Below are 17,306 nucleotides of genomic sequence, written 5' to 3'. Positions count from 1 at the left end.
CCTACATGACTGCTTCTATGACATTTATTTCTTAGATGACCCTATGTAATTGATCTTAGTGCTCCTTTTTACACACACACGCACACGTCACGTGTGTGTGTGATCTTAGTGCTCCATTTTGAGGTGTGTGTGTGTGCATGCGTAAACACACACACACACACACACACACACACACACACACTCACACACACACAGTCACACCTGAGCATGTCATAACCTCCCATGCAATTATTGTTTATAGGGATCTATTGCTGGTGTGATGGATACGACTGAAACATTGGAGGCCATAATGGGTCCGAGCCCTGAAGAAGCTAGGAAAATGTTTCCAGGTTTAGTTTACAGTTTACGCCTCAGTGTACCCCTCAGAATGTGGGAGATTCCTGCCTGGAGCTTCTTCTCACCAGCCCTGAGTCTGACCATGCTGTTCCAAGAACACGGGCATCATCTTCAGGAACCTACCTTGCTTTGCCTCCCACCTGGACACAGTCACAGGTAGTTGCTGATATGTACAGTTTATTCATTGTAGTGTAGCTCAAAAAATATACAATTCTGATTAGGGGCCAGTAAACGTAGAAACATGCAATTGTTATTTGGTAATTGTGTGTGTATACTATATGTACACAAAATCTAGTTCTAAGACGTTCATTTGAATGCATGTCTTACAGAGCACAAGCTCAGCAGTTGCACCAGAGGCACTGGAGACGAGCCAGAGTTCAGTGGAAACGCTACGTGAAAAGGACAGCACATTTCATACACCAAGCAGTAAATGTACTCCTGTGGAAACGTCTTTCTCAGATGGCATTCATGTAGCAGAACATCAACATAGCAGTGATTGGTCCGAAAGGAAGTGGATTGTAAATGAAAAAGCCCTCATGAAACTGTTTGCCACTTGTCACACATGTGGGAAAATCATTGAGTTTGAGAGAAAAACTACTTGTAATGGATTCATGATCAAGATTGAGTGGACTTGCATTGGTGGCCACAGTGGAGCATGGCAATCTTGTCCTGATGCTCGTGGAATGCCTGAGAACAACTTGTTATCTTCAGCGGCTATTCTTTTCACTGGGACAACACAGACTGAAATTACAGAGTGGGCTGATCTTGTCAATTTATTCATTGCAGTCAACCTATCTTATACCAGTTGTCTATGAAGCCTACACTGAAATGCAGGAACAAATTATGTCCAATCTCCAGGAAATAACAATGGTGGACATATTGACGTTGGAGGTGATGCCAGGTAGTTACTGTCCTGTAGTTTGAGCTTGATTTTATAAAGTTATATGTTTTGGCTATTATTCATATATTTTTATTCCAATGAATGTGGGCAGTTGATTTATGTACTACCTATACACACATACAGTATTACGACCTTTGACCCTATATGGGGTCTTGGCTCCAAAGGAGGAATATATGTTGTGGCTGTCAAGGATCACAAACCAATTCAGGCAAAAAGGTGTACATTTATTGAAAGAAAGCTTCACAATATTCACATCAACAGGGCAAGCATGTATAGCTTCAGGGTGGCCAATGCTAAAAATAACAAACAAAACACCCCCCATCCCTACCTAGAAAAGAAACGATTCTAAACTACACCAAAAAGAAAATTACAATCTAGGCTCCCTGACTAAACGTTAAACAATGGGTCAAAACTGGGGCACCTAAATAAATAGCAGCACACCCTTACCATATACAGCTTCCCTGGGGTTTGGGATACTTGGGCAGCAGTTTGTGTACAATGCTTATTAGGTTGGTCTGTTCTCTAAACACACAGTAACTAAAGAAACCTCAAACTCAGCAGGTAAGGCACACAGCCTACAGACACTACCCAAGTTACAGACTGGGTTCAGCAGCACAGGTGACGGATGGCAAGACTGACGAGGAGCTTCTCCCCAGCCTTTTATACTGGTGGCTGCCTGGCTGGTTGATTGAAATATGAGGCCCAGGTGTCTCCAGACACTAAGCCACTCCTCCAATCCACCCTCCAGTCATCATGCACTGAAAAACACTGACAGTGGATTAAACACAACCACAGCAACACTAAGGCCCTCATTTATCAACCGTGCGTACGCCAAAATATGGGTGCACGCCGAAATTACCGACATTTTTGACATTTACCATTTCCGCCAAAGCTTGAAATTGAACGTGACAACGTTGAAAATCCACGTTTGCTCCTCAGCTGGCGTACGCATGTTTTTCTGTCGCAGAACGGCGGAGCAGCATTGTTTGACCAGCTGAGAGGCTGCCAAAGGCATCGAAACATATGTATTCACTCCTAAAATGTTAATATAAAACTGTATGTATATGGGCTACATGTAAAAAAAGAAAAAGAAAAAAGGAATGGACCTACAAGATGTGTCTTTGTGTCATATTAAATTTATAGGAGCTTTCCAACTTTACAATTAAAATCGCACTTGATTTAAGCCATTTAAACAGTGTTTTGCATGAGCGCATACATGCGAGGATTTGGGCTGTCTGTGCTGGAATATTTCCATGAAGTTGGAAAGTATAGCCTATAGTGCAGTGCTGCCTGCAGCTGCGGAGAGTCCCAACATGCATGGGTAGCCTATATACTGTAGCCTAATCTACAGTAGGCCGATGTCTTTCTGGAGTTACATGTGCAATCTCCTCCTCGTTTAATAAACCTGACGCGTCGCTAGAATGCCAAATGTACCGCCAGCGCAAGTGGGAACCGCATCGGAGATGTAGGCTACCCAGCCAGCCCACCACCACCACTCCTCCAGTGCCAGCCACATGGGCTACGGTTTTAGCTGCACATTCATATATTGACAGTTGAGTTGAGTTGACAGCCTATCCACTGCAGCGACTAGCGACTGTGAGGCAATCTAAATAGACTGTCGAACGTGCATGGTCAGTTGATCACGGTGTCACGGACAGACAGACAGGCAGACAGGACAGGATCAGGATCGAGGAGCAGCACCTATGCAAAACAGCAGCGTGTGTGTGTGTGTGTGTGTGTGTGTGTGTGTGTGCGCGCGCCTATTTGTTATTTAATTCATGGTTCACAGGTTCAGGTTTTCGTTCACTAATAGATCTTGTTGTATATTAAATTAAAAATACTTTAATAATTTAATATAACTGTACAACTAACAACACACAGTGACAGTTGCTTGCAAATTGCGATATGTGCGTCAGCGTGCGTGCGGGGGGGGTGAGGCGGGCAGCAAGGGGGAAGCGAAGCGAGAGGAGAAACAGACCTACAGCTTTATTTAATTCATGCAGGTTTATTTATTTAAGATACAACAAGTTGCAAGTTGCGTGTGCGTGCGTGCGTCTGTGTGTGTATGAGAGAGCTGGGGCAGCAAGTCCATGTAACCATGGTTTCAGGAAACGTATTGCCGTTTTCAGGTCGCAAAAACGAGGGCGAGGCTTGATTTCATAGGGCGTGCCAGATAGATTTCAGCCGTCACATTTATTAACGTCAGAACGAAATTAAGGAAGGATCAGCTGTTTGCGATCACTTTATAAATGCCGTGGCGACGTGGGTGTACTACGAAACCTGCACTCGAATCTGTGGCAGATTTTACACTCGATTGATAAATGAGGGCCTAAGGCCACATGGGGCCGTAACACCCTCCCCCATGAAAATAAACCCCTAGGGTTTACTAAACAGAAGAGCTTCAAAACACATACAAATCAGAATTAGTTGGAAACAATGAATATCACAAAGTCATTCAAAGTTAACTTGTCCATCTCACACAATCACCAGGTTCTGGACCTACAGCCACACCAGACTGTGTCCGACTGAACAAGGAGATGACAGATGTTAAAAGTAACCCAACTGATAACTTGCTCAAAATGACAGGCTTACGTTAGGCTTAAGGAGGTTGACCGTTGGACTGGCCATCAGGACAGTCAGCGATGCCATGGCCAGGAAGGTGGCAGCGGTAGCATAGTCTCTCTGGTTTGGGTCTGGAAATGGTTCTTCTTCTTAGGTAGCTGGGACTGAGGGTTGGCATCCGTCTCCGAGCACTCAAGACTTGTAAACACCCTTGTGTGGGTTAATGCAAACTCTTCTGCCAGAACAGCTGCCTCCCGTAGAGTGGTCACTTTTTGTTCATTTAGATACACCAGGGTGCGCTCTGGAACACAACCCTTGAATTCCTCCAAAATCATGAGCTCCCGTAAGGAGTTGAAATCTGAAGCTTTGTTTGCAAAGCGCCATCTATCAAAGAGTGTACTCTTTTCCCTAGCAAACTCAACAAATGTTTGTGTATCTGCTTTCTTCCGGCCACGGAAACGCTGTCGGTAGGCTTCTGGAACTAACTCGTATGTTCTAAGTATAGCACTTTTCACAACACCATATTTCAAACTTTCACATCATGTCCATTCCATGTCCAAAACAGGCTGGAGCTAAATTGGTTGATTAGTCTAAATGTCAGCTGCAGCCTATGTCAGTGGTTCTCAACTATGTCAGTGGCTCTCAACATGTGGTCCGGGGACCACAAGGGCCATAGGGGGGGTCCCCCAGCAAATTAAAACATGTCAGAATAGCTAGTCTAAATGAACAATTAGGCTAGCTAGACCATTTAGAATAGATTAAGAGTGACTTCTGATCCTAATTCTCCTACCAACAATATGCTTAGGCTATAGATATAATTAATGAAATAGAATGAACATGTTCACTTCATTTTATTCCCTTCGGTCAGCTGTTTAGAACACCATAAAAAATGCTACTGAACAACAGGCTAAATGGTGCAACTGCAAACATTTAATAGTGCATTATTCAAAGTGCTTTAAAAGGAGTGTTCACAAGTGCATTCAAGGGGGTCCGCAGTTCCATGGGATCTGCACCTAAATGATGGTTTGAAACCCGTATGGGTCTGTAACCCTGAGTGTAAATGGAACCAAATGTGTAACGGTCCATTTGGTTCCATGTGTAGGCTACACTCAGTTAAATCAACATTCATTTTACAATATAAATTGGGGGTCCTGGAGGTAGAAATGTCATTAAATGAGGGTCCATAGACCCTGGTTTGGACCCTTATGGGTCTGTAACTAGAGTGTAGCCTACACTTTTCCATTTGTAGGCTACACTCTCAGAGTAAAATCAGGCCTATTAAAACATATATCCTAACAGGCTATAACACTTTGCATTGGCCTATAAAAACCACAACAGTAGGCTAGCCTAGGAAACATTAGGCCTATAGTCTACACAATACACATTGTAAATGTAAACAAATACTGTAAACGTTCATATAAAAAGTGCAACTGCAAACATTAAATGCCATTTAAAATATAAACCTCAAAATCTTGCAAATAGGCCTAGACTATTAACTGCAACACAAAATCAAACACAAATAGGCTACAACCCTACACCAAGCCCCATAGATTGATTGAAATAAGACTGATTGAAAGAACTAATATTCAATTAGCCTATAAAAAAACACAGGGGAGAAACAGATTAGAGTGTGTGTGTGTGTGTGTGTGTGTGTGTGTGTGTGTGTGTGTGTGTGTGTGTGGCCGGGCATAGCAGCTCAATCGAAGTCCTCACAGACGTGGCAGACATAAGTCTGCTCTATATCTGTGCAATCCTCGTGTGCCCAGACGCCACAGACGTTGCACGTTATTCAAAGCCCTGGCCTACTATTGACGTCAGTTTCCCCACACACAATGCACTCCGTGTTATCGACATCAATGGCAGGCACCACAGGCGTGTTGTTGGTCTTAGACTTGGCCTTTTTGCCAGCAGACCTTGTAGGAGCCTTAGACCCAGCAGACTGTCCAGCAGACGTTGTAGGAGCCTGCTTAGAAGACACAGCAGCCTGGCCAGCAGATCTTTTAGGAGCCTTGGAAGGCTTGGAAGGAAACAGCTTTTTCTTCTTTGCCATCGAGACCCTTTTCTCCTCTTCCAATGCTGCTTTCACAGGGGTGTCTGTGAGGATGGTGGTGGGCCTCTTTCTCCCCCCCCCCCCCTCTGCTGCTTCCTGGGTCCAGCCTTTGGTAGAGGCTGCATCAGCTCTGGGCTGAAGCTGGTTTCCTCTGAACCTGGTTCAGAGGACACCAGTCTAGCGTGGACCTGTGTGGCGACAACTTGAACAGAACAGACCGGACTGGTGACAACCTGTGTGTGTGTGTGTGTGTGTGTGTGTGTGTGTGTGTGTGTGTGTGGGGGGGGGCAGTGGGGACCTGATTCAGAGCTAGCAGCTGAGATGAGATGGGGGGAGAAGACGACAGCCTCCACGTGGCTTCCTCCGCAAGTAACAAGAAATGGTGCAAGACCAGCTTGTGAAACTAATGTCGCCAACCAATCACCCAGCTGGAAGACCAAGGCGTAAGAGGCCGGGGGGGCGCAGGTCCACACCAGGACGGGCGTCCATCCCGACTGTCGAGCACCAAGGTCTTTCAGTGCTCCAACTCAACATTGAGGGCCTTACCCCAGCCAAATTGGAGGTCGTACACAATCTGGCCGAGTCCAATAAAGTAGCTGTTGTCCTGCTCCAGGAGACCCATTGTACGGATGAGGAAAAGCTCAAGATGCCCGGATTCCATCTATCTGGGTCCATCTTCAGTAGACGGCATGGTCTGGCAACCTTCGTGAGGGCTGATATCAGCTGGACAGATGGTGGCCAGTCCCCACTTGACTCCAGCGTTGAGTGGTCAACATATATAAACCCCCACCATCACCATTGACTGCATCAGCACTCCCGCTGGTCCTGGCACCCGCCATCTACGCTGGGGATTTCAACTGCCAGCATACTGATTGGGGATACAGCCACACATCTGCAGATGGGGAGGCGCTAAGCGAATGGGCCTCAAACGCAGATGCCTTGCTCCTCTATGACCCTAAAGAACACCCAAGCTTCCATTCTTCCAGATGGAACACCCACACCAACCCTGACCTGGCCTTCGCCATGTGTCGCACTGCTGACCCCACTCCAGAGAGACGCGTCCTTGACCGGTTCCCCCGATCCCACCACCGACCGTCCGTCATCCAGGTCCCTTCACTGGTGCAGCCAGTAGCGGGTAAACCGGTCAGGAGATGGAACTTTAGGAAGGCCAACTGGCAGGCATTCACAGCAGAGACACAAAACCGAACAGTCAGACTCCCGGACCCAGACTCTCCTGATGTGGATGGTGCGTACACTGCCTACTGCAACGTCCTCCTGGGGGCAGCTAAGAAAGCCATCCCACGAGGCTTCAACAAGAGCTATATCCCAGGATGGGATGAAGAATGCTGCCACCTCTTGCGTGATCACCAACAAGCTAGCTCGAGGGAAGAAGTAGATGTGACAGCATCGGCACTTCTACAAAAGCTGGACGCCACCCGTAAAGCCAGATGGACTGAAACCGTCGAGTCTGTCGATTTCACTCACTCTAGCCGCAAAGCGTGGCAGACCATTAACCAGCTGACTGGTAGAAAAACATCACCTCCCACATGTCCGGTGACAGCAGATGCCATCGCGTCCCAGCTCCTCAAGAACGGCCGCTTCCCTGGAGCAGACAAGAACTTTGCCCGCCTGACATCGCGAGAGGTTTCTTCCCTCTCCAGGGCGGCTAGTGCCAATGCCAACCTTTCGGGAGACTTCTCAACAGCTGAGCTCAGAGAGGCCATCCGCAAGATGAAGCAAGGCAAGTCACCAGGTCACGATAACATCCACCCGGAGTTTGTGATCCACCAAAGTGCAACTACATCTGCCTGGCTCTGTGCATTCTTCTCGTCGTGCTTCCGGAGGTCCAAGCTCCCCAAGACCTGGCGTCGCTCCTCTGTCATAGCCCTGCTGAAGCCTAACAAACCTGCAGAAGACCCCAAGGCCTACAGACCCATCTCACTGCTCTGCGTCCCATTTAAGATACTGGAGAGGATGATCCACATCCGCATTGAACCGGTGGTGGACCCTCAGCTCCCGAGGGAACAGGCTGGTTTCCGTCGGGGCAGGTCAACTGTGGACCAGGTCACACTGCTCACACAGGACATCGAGGACAGCTTCCAGGCCAACGAGAAAGCTGGGGTGGTACTACTCGACCTGACAGCCGCGTATGACACCGTCTGGCACCGCGGACTCCATCTAAAGCTCCTGAGGACAATTCCAGATCGCCATATGGTGAACTTCATCATGGAGATGCTGTCAAACCGCAGCTTCACCCTGCGGACCAGCGATGGTCAGCAAAGCAGGCTGAGAAGACTGAGGAACGGCGTCCCCCAGGGCTCTGTCCTTTCCCCGATGTTGTTCAACATATACATCTACGACCTTCCAGAGATAACATCAAGGAAGTACGGGTACGCAGATGACCTGGCCATCATGCTACGTCGACCGACCTGGAAGGCAATGGAAGACGGTCTCAACCAGGACATGGACATCTTGGCTTCCTACCTCCTCAGGTGGCGCCTGCAGCTCAGCACAGGCAAGACAGTGTCGGCGGCATACCACCTCAACAACAGCGAGGCTAAGAGGGAAATCAATGTGTTTGTTGACAGCAAGCGCCTTGAGTTCCAACAAGCCCCAAAATACCTTGGGGTGCGCTTGGATAGAACTCTATCATACAACCAACACCTTGAAGACGTGAGGGCCAAGGTCACATCAAGGGTCTCACTTATCCGTCGCCTTGCTGGTACGACCTGGGGAGCTTCCGCCAATACTTTGCGGATCTCCACCCAAGCCCTGGTCTTCTCGGCAGCTGAATACTGTGCCCCAGTCTGGTGTAGGAGCCCACATATCCAAAAGGTGGACACAGTCATTAACAACTCGCTCCGAACCATAACTGGCTGCCTGAAGCCCACTCCCGTTTCCTACCTGCCAGTTCTTGCAGGAATTGCCCCGGCCGGCCTCCGACGAGAGGCAGCTACCATCAAGCTAGCAAGGAAAGCCAAAATGCACGACTGGCACATCCTACACAACACTACAGTGGAAATAGAGCCTCCAAACCGACTGAAGTCCCGCCACCCTTACAACAAGGCGGCACAGGACATGTTGCGTTCTATCCCGGAGGACTCGTCCACCAGCGCATGGCTGGCGGCATCTTGGAGGCGGGAGTGGGAGTCTGCTGGGCCCTCCCGTATGCACCACTACATCCTTGACCCGGGTGGTGGCGTTGAAGGAGAGGACCTGCCACGCCGGCAGTGGACACTACTGAACCGCCTGCGCACTGGAGTTGGCTGCTTCAAATCAGCAATGAAGAGCTGGGGCTTGGCGGACAGTGCAGCATGCGAGTGCGGCGAGCCCGAGCAATCTGCCGAACACATAATTAACACCTGCCCCCTGTACAGACCTCCTTCAGAGGCCGGCCTCTTCCACGTGGGACCAGAGACAAGGGCGTGGCTACTCGATACTGAGTTGGACATTTGAGGATGATACACGAAAGAAGAAGAAGCTGAGATGAGAGGGCCATCAGTGTAGCTGCAAGTTCTACAGTGGCCTGCTGTGTGAGTGGAGTGGGGTGCTGAGATGAAACTTGGAGCCGAGTGCTGGCAGCCAGCAGTTGAGCCTGAATTCTAACCAGAGAATGGGTTGAAATTTGACCCTCAGCGTGGACTGGAGGGGTGGCCTCAGGTGTGGAGAAGGCAGGACTGGCAGGTGCAGACTCTTCCAAGGCGGGTGGTGCTGGTCTGTCTGTGACTGGAGGGGTGGCCTCAGGTGTGGAGAAGGCAGGACTGGCAGGTGCAGACTCTTCCAAGGCGGGTGGTGCTGGTAAGTAAGTAAGTAAATTTTATTTATAAAGCACTTTTCAAAACAACAGTTACAAAGTGCTGTACAACAAAGTAAAAAACAATCAATTAAAAGCGACAACTCACAGCTCAAAATACAAACGAAATGACAGTGACTTCTTAAAAATGTCAACAGACTCTGCATTCTTTATAAAAAGGGGGAGGGCATTCCACAGTGTGGGAGCAGCTACGGCAAATGCCTGGTCGCCCTTGGTTACCCGTTTAGTCGCCGGAATTTTCAGTAGGCCCTTGTCTGAGGACCGGAGTGATCTTGTATTTTGTTTTGGAAGCAGAAGGTCTGAGATGTAGGGTGGGGCCAGCCCATGTAACGCCTTATAAGTTGTTAAAATGATTTTGAAATTGATTCTGGATTTAATGGGTAACCAGTGAAGTGAAGCGAGCACCGGTGTGATATGTGATCTGCGATTGGTGTTTGTAAGAATCCTGGCGGCTGTGTTCTGAATTAATTGTAGTTGATGAATAGATGATGCGGAGAGGGAAGTATATAGTCCATTACAGTAGTCGAGTCGGGAAGAGATGAAAGCATGAATTATTTTTTCTAAGTCTTGAGTGGAGAGGAGTGGTTTTATTTTAGAGATGTTACGTAAGTGGAAAAAACAGGACTGGGTGACCTTCTTTACATTAAACTTGAAATTCATGTGACTATCAAAGAAGACACCCAAGTTTCTAGCAGAGTCTTTAATATTAGAAGCCAAAGGGCCCAGGGATAGCCGAATGGCATTAGCGATGCTTTCGGGGCCGATGATGAGGATCTCTGTTTTACTGGGGTTAAGCTGCAGAAAATTTTGAGCCATCCAGTTGTTGATAGCTGTTAAACAGTCATGCAATACAGTGAGATTGCTAATGTCTGTGTGCTTGAAGGAAATATATAGCTGAGTGTCATCGGCATAACAATGGTATGAGACACCATCAAAGGTATTTATGAGGGTACCAAGGGGTACCATATAAATTGAAAAAAGGATAGGACCTAAGATGGACCCCTGGGGGACCCCACATGTCAAGGGAGCAGAGGAGGAGACAAAGCTATCGACGGCAACAGCAACGCTTCTCCCTGACAAGTAAGAGGAGAACCACTTCAGGGCCAGTTCACCTAACCCCACCCACTGTTGGAGCCGGTTTAGGAGTATGGCATGATCTATCGTGTCAAATGCTGCACTAAGATCCAGCAGTAGCAGCACTGAACATTCTCCAATATCAGCTTTCATCATTATGTCGCTGGAGACTCTAAAGAGTGCAGTTTCAGTACTATGTTTTTGGCGGAAGCCAGACTGAAACTTGTCAAATAAGTTATTTTGGTTGAGATGGTGCAATAATTGGTTACAGACAACCTTTTCTAAAACCTTGGAGATGAACGGGAGTTTTGAGATTGGTCGATAGTTACTGTGGACTAATGGGTCTAGGCTAGGTTTTTTTAACAGCGGTTGAATAGTTGCATGTTTGAAATAATCAGGAACACAGCCAGAGGAAATAGAACTGTTGATGATGGAAAGAATGAAAGGGCTTAGACTGTTGAAGACTGTTTTTAAGAGTGAAGTGGGGATAATGTCAGCGGGGCTAGAGGATGGATGCATATGTGCAACAATCGGAATGAGTTCTTCTATGGAGATTGTACTTAGATGAGACAGTGTGGGGACAGGGGGAGAGACTAGTGTAGGCAGAACAGCAATGGAGGAAGAGGTTATATTAGACAGAATATTATTTACTTTGTCGAGAGAAAATGATAGAAATAGCTCACAGTCGTTATCGGAGTGAATAGGAATAGGAGGTGCAGCTGGATTAACTAGAGTGTTGATTACAGAAAAAATAACTTTTGGCTTATTTATGTTTTTGTCTATCAGGTTGGAGAAGTATGCAGTCCTTGCATCTTCAACTTTTTTATTGAAGGAGGAGAGGAGTTCCTTCATTTGGTTAAAGTGCACTGATAATTTGGACTTTTTCCAACTGCGCTCAACTTTTCTGCACTCCTTCTTCAGTGCACGGATGTCATCATTAATCCAGGGGGATGAAATAACCGTTATCTTTTTTATTTTGAGGGGGGCAACTAAGGGCGGACAGACAGAGGTGGTTAAAATGGCTGACCAAGGTGTTGGTGTCAGTTTGGATAAGAGTGGAATCCTCCTTACTGAGGTCTGCAAAGACTAAAGAAAAACTGTCTGCAGAGCCGCTGTTTAGTGATCGCGAACGGATTGGCCGTGTGATGGGTAAAGTCTCAGGGATAAGATCTAAATTAAAAGTGATATATTTATGGTCAGAAAAGTCATTGATGGTCTGTCTGTGACTGGAGGGGTGTCCTCAGGTGTGGAGAAGGCAGGACAGGCAGGTGCAGACTCTTCCAAGGCGGGTGGTGCTGGTCTGTCTGTGACGTAAGAGGGCGCAAAATCTGTCTCACCAAAAATGTGTTTGTTGACTGGCCAGATGCCAGTGCAGCGGAAGCCAGCTGTGATGTTGGATGGTGTTGCAGCAGATGGCAGCGCTGTTCTTACGATCCCTGGAACAACAAGCAGAAAAAAGAGAACACATTTAGCCTAGTGCAAATCATACTTGGTGTAGGAGCCAATTGGTGTTTTATGTTTGAGCAATTTCATGATTAAGATAAGAAAGTTTGGCTATAAAGGGTTAAAAATGTATGCTGGTAATTTGATTGCATTTCATTATTGAAAATGTGTCTAAAATGGTCTAGCTGGCCTGACCTGATAATCTTTTGATATCATATTATGATGATGTCACAGTATTTTAGTTCAGTTGGAGTCAGACATTGATCAAAGCAACACACCTGGTAAATCGTAGATGCACACCGTTTTCCCAGGGTTTTGCATCATCCACTGGTCCATCGCAGAATTGATGTACCTCTTCAGCGGGCCGTAAACACTGCGGTCCAGAGGCTGGAGCTTGTGGGAGCAGTGGGGAGGGAAGGACAGCAGCACAACTCCATTCTCCCTGCAGTAATCGATGCCTTCCAGGGAGAGGTGAGACACATGGTTGTCCAGCAGCAGAAGGACTTTAGCTTCCTTTGTAGCTCTGCTGTGACGCACAAAGTGCTTTAAGAAAACTAAGAAGTCTTTCTCCTGCATCCATCCAGAACCACTGGCTGTTTCAATGCAGCCTGGGGGCCCATCCCGCACAAAGTGGTCCTTAAAGTTCTTCCTGGGGAAGATGAACTGTGGTGGAATGCTGTTGAGATGAGATTGAGATGAGATTACATTTATTGTCAATGTACAGTACAAGTACAGCACAGCGAAAAGTATTTTCACATCTCACCAACCTGTTTCCTTTGTGCACTGACGGCGAACGCCATGGTGACCAAGGTCCCCCTCTCTGCGGACGTCATGGCGCCAACCTGCTTTCTGCCTCGACAGGCGATGACTTTGTCCGGAACTTGGACAGTAACGGTGCTGGTCTCATCCATGTTCCAGATGTCCTTCGCTTGGAAGCGATGACGTGTGATGACTGTACGAGCCTGATATCGACGACGAAAACGTGCTCGATGAGGACGAAGCAGCCGCGAGAGACGCTGCAGCCGAAGCAAGAGCCGCTGAGGACGCCGAGAAAAATGAGGAAGCCGAACTAATTCAAGTTCTCGACGATACAAGTTTGTCATTGATTATACGAGATGCAGCAGATGATGGGAGGAAGGCGTTGCAGATTCTGAAAGATCACTATGCCGGTAGGGGAAAACCAAGAGTGATAAGTTTGTACACAGAGCTGACGTCGCTCCAGAAGGCTGCTAACGAAACGATCACAGACTATATTATTCGAGCCGAAACGGCTATTACGGCACTGAGGAATGCAGAAGAGATTTTGAGTGACGGTTTACTGACAGCTATGATTCTGAAAGGGCTACCAGAATCGTATAAACCATTTTCCATCCACATCACACAAAGTGACGACAACATCACCTTCGCCGAGTTTAAAAACAAACTGAGGAGTTACGAAATCACTGAAAGGTTCAACAGCAATTCCAGGGATGACAACGTGATGAGAATAAGAGGCACGGACAAAGACTGTCCTGTTACAACTGCGGCCAGAGGGGGCATAAAGCTTTCGAGTGTGAAGATGCTGCCGGTCAGAGAGAACAGAGACAGTGGTGCAGTCTTTGCAAAAGTCCCACGCACAACGATACCACCTGCAGGCGGAGAAGACGGAGAGATAACGTCAACGTGACGCAGGATGAAGAGGCGCACACGTTCACCTTCAAGGTGGGCCAGGTGAATCGCGACTTGGACGGCACCGGGAGACCGAAGCAGAGACTATGTCAGGGCAGTGAGGGCACTGCTCTGAGCATCGGGCTGATGGTCGACACCGGGGCTACGTCACATATTGTGACCGACGTGAAGAAATTCCGAAACTTCGACGAGAGTTTCGAGCCACGGAAACATGTTCTGGAGATGGCTGATGGAGTGAGGGCCTCTGGCATAGCGCTGAAGAGAGGTGCTGCAATAGTTTACCTGATAGATGACAAGGGCCGAGAGGTGGAAACTATGCTGAAGGGGGCACTGTATGTTCCATCCTTTCCCCAAGACATTTTCTCGGTGAACGCAGCGATATCCAACGGAGCCACAGTCTTCTTCAAAGAGAGACAGAACAAGCTCATCCAAAAAGATGGTACGACATTCGACATTAAGGTACATGACAGGTTGTTTTACTTAAACACTGTGGAAAAGATTACTAATGTTGATGAATGTCATGGGTGTTATGATCTCAAAACGTGGCATGAAATTCTAGGACATTGTAACTACGAAGATGTGTTGAAATTGCAGAATGTAACTGAGGGTATGGAAATCAAAGGCATGGTTGATATTTCCAAATTATCATATGACGTGTGCACTAAAGGTAAATTTGCTCAGAGCCGAAACAGAGAGCCAGACCAAAGAGCTAAAGCTGCACTAGAACTTGTACATACTGATTTATCTGGACCAATCGATCCAACGGCTAGAGATGGATTCAGATATACTCTAGCATTTACTGATGATTATTCAGGAGCAACTTTTGTTTATTTCTTGAAATCTAAGAGTGACACAGTCAAAGCTGCAGAGAAATTAATTGCTGATGTTTCACCTTATGGGAAAATTAAGTGTATTCGATCAGATAATGGTACGGAGTATACATCTGGTCACTTTCAAGCATTGCTAAGCAAGAATGCCATCAGACATGAGACCTCAGCTCCTTATTCACCCCATCAGAATGGGACAGCTGAAAGAAATTGGAGAACGCTGTTTGAAATGGCCAGATGCATGCTAATTGAGTGCAATTTACCAAAAGAATTGTGGACCTATGCAGTAATGACTGCTGCTGTCATTCGAAATAGGTGTTTCAACAAGCGTGTAGGACAGACCCCATATTATATGCTGACAGGAAAGAAGCCAAACCTTTCGAGAATGAGAACATTTGGGTCCCCATGCTATGCATACAAGCAAGACAAGAAAAAGTTGGATTCACGATGTGAAGAAGGTATCTTTGTAGGCTATGACAAATACAGCCCAGCTTACTTGGTGTTTTACCCTGACACAGGGAAAGTAACTAAACACAGGTTGGTAAAATTCATTCAGAAGAGTGTCGCCGAGAGTCAGACTCAAACAGGGCAAGATTTTGAGGATGGTGTTTGCAGTGGGATTCAGAAGAGTGTCGCTGAGAGTCAGACTCAAACAGGGCAAGATTTTGAGGATGATGCTTGCAGTGGGAGGGGAGCTGTAAATGACCTACCTGAAGTTGAGAAAAACAATGAGACACAAGAACAAGAGTCAGAGATGAGCGAACTGGTTGATAGTCAGGCAGGTGAAAGCAGCCAGAGTGCAAAATATCCCAAAAGAGAAGTGAAACCACCTCAATATTTAAAGGATTATGAGTGTCAAGTAAAATCTAATGACCAGGATGATATAACCTTTGATTATTGTTATAGAGTCATTTGTGATGTGCCACACACAGTAAAGCAGGCTATGGCCTCACCTAACTCTGAGTTATGGGCAAGAGCTATGGATGAGGAAATTGAATCACTAAAGGAAAATGACACGTTTACCCTGACTAAACTGCCAGAAGGCAAAGAAGTAGTGGGGGGTAGATGGGTTTATGCTTTAAAAACAAATGCAGATGAATCTGAACAATTCAAGGCACGTTATGTAGCCAAAGGTTTCAACCAAAAACCAGGTGTGAGTATGAACTTTTTCACCTACAGCAAATCTGACTAGTGTAAGGGTATTGATGCAAAAAGCAGCACAAGAGAATATGATCTTACATCAAATGGACGTCAAAACAGCCTACCTACATGCACCAATAGATTTCGAGATGAGACAACCAGAGGGATATGAAGTCACATCTGAAAATGGGGACATGCTGGTTTGTAAACTGAAGAAATCTTTGTATGGTTTAAAACAATCGGGTAGAAACTGGAACAAGATGTTGCATGATTTTTTGACTGAAAATCAATTTATTCAGAACCCAGTTGATTATTGTGTTTACACAAGGGAAATGAAGGATCAGAAGGTATTCATTTTATTTTGGGTCGATGATATAATTATTGCAACAAGTGATGACAATGTGATGACTGATGTCAAAGAGATGCTTACAGCAAAATTCAGAATGAAAGACTTGGGCAAATTGAGACATTTTATTGGTATTGATTTTGAACAGGGTAATCATTGTGTGACTATGTCACAAAAGAAATATGTTGACAAAATACTGACTAGGTTTAACATGCAGGACTGCAAGCCAAGGACGACACCTAGTGAGGCAAAGTTGAACTACACTGACAGCAGTGAGCTAATGAGTGATGTCAGGAAATACAGGGAAGTTGTGGGTAGCCTAATCTATTTGACTACATGTACCAGACCAGATCTGAGTTTTGTAGTGGGAAAACTTTCACAATATTTTTTCTGAACCAACAGAAGAACAGTGGACCACAGTAAAACATGTGCTGAGATATCTAAAGGGAACCAGTGACAAACCCTTATGCTACAGGAAATGTGAAGAACTAGGATTACTAGCTTATAGTGATGCAAACTGGGCAGAAGATACAAGTGACAGACGTAGCACTAGTGGTTATTGTGTCAGCTTAAACCCAGAGGGTCCTTTGATTTCATGGAGGTCTAAAAAGCAATGCACTGTAGCACTTTCAACTTGTGAAGCTGAGTACATGGCTCTGGCAGCAACTCTACAAGAGTGCTTGTATTTGGTTCAATTGTTACAATGTATTAATGGCTTTCATTACATGCAGCCAAAGATTTACGAGGACAATCAAGGTACAATAGCGTTAGCTAAAAATCCTGTACAGAGACAGAGGTCAAAACATATTGACATCAAATACCATTTTGTAAGATCAACTGTTAATGATGGTAAAATGATTCTCGAGTATTGTCCAACTGAACAAATGGTTGCCGATGTTATGACAAAACCAGCTAAACTGTTCCAATTGAAGAAATTTGAAAGATTCATGTTTGGATAGTAACATACAGTCCAAAGGTGTTTGTTTGTTTGTTTTGTTTACCAATTCACGATCAAGTGGGGGTGTTGAGATGATTATCATGGATACGAGCTGAATGTATTGCTGCCTCCTGAGTACGTATTTACGTTCCTCCATTATGAGTGTTTAGCCCGACTAGCTCCGGACATCTACCTTACTGCTGCTGCT

This window comes from Protomyctophum bolini, assembly GCF_963924005.1.
Source record: "Protomyctophum bolini genome assembly, chromosome: 10".
NCBI classification, from domain to species: Eukaryota; Metazoa; Chordata; class Actinopteri; order Myctophiformes; family Myctophidae; genus Protomyctophum; species Protomyctophum bolini.
This window is presented reverse-complemented; position numbering follows the sequence as displayed.